The sequence below is a fragment of the Labrus bergylta genome, chromosome 3 (genome assembly GCF_963930695.1).
Source record: "Labrus bergylta chromosome 3, fLabBer1.1, whole genome shotgun sequence".
NCBI classification, from domain to species: Eukaryota; Metazoa; Chordata; class Actinopteri; order Labriformes; family Labridae; genus Labrus; species Labrus bergylta.
This window is the reverse complement of record NC_089197.1, coordinates 34385067-34390236: the sequence shown is the minus strand read 5'-3', so window position 1 is coordinate 34390236 and position 5170 is coordinate 34385067.

Sequence of the window (5170 nt, the reverse complement as noted above, 5' to 3'; positions counted from 1 at the left end):
AAAGACTTTTGGATTTTTTTTAAATATTCACTAACTATAATGCAGTGTGTACAACAGGTGTGAGGAGTAAATTTGATTGTGCTATAATGTCCAGTTACCTGAATGATCCCTTACAAGTTTCACTTTCATTATAACAAGTTTGATTTGTGTGTTTTTAGTTGTATTTGTCTCAATATGTGCTTCTAGGTGTGCGCCACTTCTATGTGAAAGTTCTGTATTTTTTGTTTCAAGTCAAGGTGTGTTTGAGTGTGTGTGTGTGTTTTGTGTGTGTGTATGTGAGTGTGTCTATCACAGCCATTGATGGCCTCTAGAGTTTCATGCTTCCACAATCATTCGCCTGTTAGAAGGTGCAGCCGCTCTGCAGGCATCTGAAACCTTGCAGCTAACAATCAAAGAGCTGCAGGAGTATAGGACAGAGCTATCTGGTTACAGAGGGAGAGCGAGTGAATGAGAGACAAAGAGTGACAGTGCGAGATCCTGAGAGAGAGAGAGCGAGAGAGAGTACCAAGAAAGAGAAAGCGTGGAAGAAAAGAGAAAGGGAGAAAAACATTGCAGAGTGTTTTCTTTTAAATAAGGAAACAGATTTCAGAGAGGCTTCTTCTTCAGGCTTCTTTTCTTTTTTCACATTTTCTTTATTCTGCATGAGAAACAATTTACACCCCGATGAACACACTGGAGACGCGAACAAGCCTCGCCGTTTGTCTTTCTTCCATACATTGCCATAAAGGGAATCCTTTGACTTTGATGTGCCAAGAGCATGACAGGAAAATCCATGTCAGCCGCTTATTCAATGCTACTGTTTAAATATGTCAGAGGGTTCACACCAATATCACCTACAAAGGGTGGACATGAAAACAATCTCCAGTTCAGATATTTTGACTCATGCCAAAAATAAATGACTACATGGTTTCTTCCAGCTGAAGGCTGGTGTGTGAACTACTGCCATAAAGCCGTATGCACTTCTCACCAGAGATCCTCGGCCTGCTGCAAAAGTTCGATAGTGTTGGCCTGGGCAATTAAACAATAACGATAATTATCGTGATACCATTTTTCTCAATATAAATATAAAAAAATGTTGACAATAGTTTGAAAGATTTAAACATGTTATTACACTGCCCATATAATGGGAAAAGGGGGCGGTAATTTGCCTTAAACGCTAGTTGCCACCTGACCTTTAAAGGCTTTATATGTGATTTTTCACACTTAAATATAATATAGATCCAGTATATCCTCTGAAAATAACTCTGTGAGTCATGACTGTATACAATGGGTGTAACACCCGAGTCCCACTGTCTGTGATGTTTTCAGAGTTTTCAGAGTCCTATCTTCACTTTGTTTACATCGCCAGGACGGCCGGCTGACTCCTCCCCTCGTGTATAGAAGTTGTTTAATTGAGGGACTAGAGAAAAGAAGAATAACATACTGTACTCACTGCTTAACTGTGTTTCTAGATCACGCTCATTTCAGGTAAATTTACATGCAGTGTGAAGATACCAGCATAATAAAGAGTAGTGATGTGAAAAGCAGTTCTTTTCAGTGTACTGAATCAGTAGAATCAGTTCAGTAAAGTGATTCGTTCAAATGATTCGTTCACCGAATCGTTCAGTACTTCTCTGCAGCTCTGCCTGTGAATCAGAATTTAATAAACTGAAACACGGCCGAACGTTTAGTTCTGCTCGCGATCGTACTGAGAACAGCCGGTGGTGAATAATAAACTAATGAGCTGAGAATTTAGTTGGATAAAGCTACAGTTTGCAAACTGAAAGCTGCTAAAACAATCACATTTATTTTCCCTGACCGTTCTGTTCAGTACAAGTAGAGGAAGAGAGTGACTCGGAGGCGGAGCTCTTCCTCTCAGTCAGTCAGTGATTCATGTCGGAGCTTCAGTCAGTACGTTCAGTGAACGAACCACTGACTGAATGTGAACGAGCGAGACTGCGAGTCACCAGCCTCAGTCACACACACACACACACACTGTACTGACTGAAACACAATCGTTAGTAGATGTTAAAACAGTCAGCTGAGTGAAATTAAGTTGGATATAAAAGCCGTTTGTAAACTGACGGCAGATATACAAAGCAAATATTTGCTACTTCCTCAATTTTGGAGACATGAGAGGCAGAAATAGAGGCGGGCTTTAGCGACACAGAGCTCCCGACCGACTCCGTCCTGTTGGTTCAGTCAGTACGTATCACTGACATGAAAGGGAGAGGGAGGGCGGGCTTTGAGCGACTCTTACGGTCTGGAGAGAGACACGAGACGGGAGAGAGGAGAGCGCAACTGAAGTTGAGAAATGAATGACTCTTTTCAGGAAGTGATTACAACTAACATTAGCATGCTAACACAACAATGCAGCGTGAGTTGTTTCATGCTGGTGCTCAAGGGCGACATCTGCTGGATCAAAGCATATATATATCAAAGCATATGCATATAAAGCCTTTGAGGAGAAGAAGAGAAAGACGATAAATAGCCAATCATGACACAGGGATCTGGGTAGGCAGGCTTACAGACGTTTGGAGCGGAATGGAAACACAGCTGAAAAGGAGCGATAGCTACACCAAAGCTACCGGCTCAAAGCAGGAGAAGACATCGCCAACAAAATGACGAGAAAGGACGCTCACCTTCCAGAGTTTAGAGACATTTTGGCTATTTACAGGCCGACAGTTAAAACAGAGTAACGTGCTCTGTACACTGTGGTGAAGACTCAGCCATCCACACTCTCAGTGAGTTTCAATTAAAAGACAACCGTTTTCTCTCCTCGTTCTGCTCCATATTAGTTTGAAACATGAGTACCAAATGTTTGTGCTTTCTGGGTTACTCTTATTTCAGAGCAACTCTCACTGTTGACAGGCAGTGTCGAGCAATGCAGATAGTTTTGCTTCTATTGCCCATGTTTTGTGATATGATCTTTTTTTTTTACTTTTCTGCTGTCATCAACATAAAACAGAGATAAATTTAAAAAATCCCATCCGGCAGAGTTACTATGTCCCTGGCTAGATATGACTGAAGGTGGGATTTTTTGTTGTTGTGGTCATTTCGGTGAACTGACTCTTAAAGTAGTCAACATTTTGCACTTAAACAAATCACATCTCTGAAAACGCTGATGTCATTTTCAAATCCAGTAACTTTGAAAGTTCCATCTCTACTAGTACGAGCTAAAACGGGCAACACCACAAACCTTTTTCCACCATTTGAAACAATATCACCCATTAAAACACATCAAAAGAAATAAATGACCAAACGACCCAAACGAGTGTTAGTGGACCCTCAGTAAGCACCGGTCCATGTAAGTGTGACTCCCCAGCAGCAAACTGTCATCTCAGCGTGTTCCAGCACCGTATACTGTGCTCATGATTGAGAAATGTTCCTGTTTAATTGTAGTTTGTCATCGTCTGACAGTAAAGAATAACTAAACCACAACAACCATCCGGTTTCTTCAATTTTCACTCAGGAGCAAAAATCAGCCTTTAAATTTGAAATAAATAATGATTTGACAACTATCATGATAATTAACGATAACGACTAATCTGAAAATTGTTATCATGACAACATTTTTTGTCATATCTCCCAGGCCTTGGAGGCGAACGATTGGCGTGCTCTAAAGATTTTAAGAGAGGTCATTCTCCCTGTTGAGAGTTATTGTACTTTTTGAAACCACTTTGAAACTTCTATTGTAAACTGATGCTTTAATGCCTCCGACCCCCCAATCTCCACATACTACTGCACCACTGGATCCTTTTCAGGAACATGAACACAGCCATGAGCACAGCCATGAGCAGCTGTACACACTACCAAGATCACACGAGAACAAAGAAAACAATGTGCAAACAACATGTCACTTTGTCTTTCTGAGGTTGATTTGTTGTTCATGTGGTGCCTGTTTAGACTTTATGTTGATATAGTGATGGAAAATACGATTGTGAGTCTGCATATTGTGTTTTAACTTGAAATTGGCGGTATACACTGTGGACATGCTAGCTAACTGGGCTATCGCTAACAAGCCAACACCAGCAGGCTAACATCCATCAATGATCACCTCACCAGCTATCTGCCACAAATGCATTCACTCACCTGAAACCAATAGCAGCAGTTCACTGGATTCAAACACCAAGATCCACTTGTAGTGGTTGGCTGATGTTTTGAACTCAATTTAAAACAAATCATGTTCAAATGGTCTTTGCGTGAGCTTGTATGCTATTTAGCTAGCTATCTTACTTGCTCACAATGGTGAGACGGTTGTATGACAAAAGCTCTCCCCCATTTATCTTTTCAATACTGTAAGGCTGGAACAACAAATAATTAATAATTTCCCCATTAATAAAACATTCTTCATTTATAAGCTGGTTCAGTCAGAGACTGATGGGGGATAATACAGAGTTACAGCTTTATAGGTAACCTGAAAGACTCTGGGCTTTTGAGAAGACAGGGCGTGCATTTTCTGTTCCATTGAACTCTTGGCTGCTCTCTGTTGAATGTTTTTTTGTTTTTTTGTAAACAGATGAGACTTATACTCAGACCTGATATTTAAACCAAGGAAAAAATCTATTTTTTAAATTGTCAAATGAAAAATCCCCACTCTTTGGTTCCCAGCCCTGATTGTTACCCTAACCTTTCTTTTATCAGGACATGTCTGAGCTGCTTTGTTCCTTGTTCTATGTTTATTTGTTACTTGTACTAGAAGAATGTTATATAAGCTATTAAAAAAAGCAGTGTCTGGGTCTGAGTATTTCTCCACCAAAGTCAAATCTACTACCAGTGAAATTTTAAATAAATTGTCCATCTAAACTGTTCTAAACTGTGAGTTTCAGCTCCCCATTAACCAAACCAACAGTGCAGACTAAACAGGGCTGAGCTGGGATAAAAGAGAGGCAGAGAGGGAGGCAGAATAAAATAGTTGCCAATTTGTTTGCTGTGTGCTGGAACTGTACAAGACTTCTTTCTGAAGCGGCTGACAAGCAGGTGAGATCAAAGTCAGGGGGACAAAAGAGGCTCAGCAGCGATTTGTCAGGAGAAGAGAGGCAGCGGCCGGGTTCAGCCCTCTGATCAGCGCCTCACCAAAGAAAGCTGCCCATGAGAAAAAGTACAGCAGAAAGGGTTCAAAGGTCATTTTGATTTGCTCTGGATTACTGGTACCTCCTTTTTCCCTCCGCTAAAGAAAAGGACCTGGCTA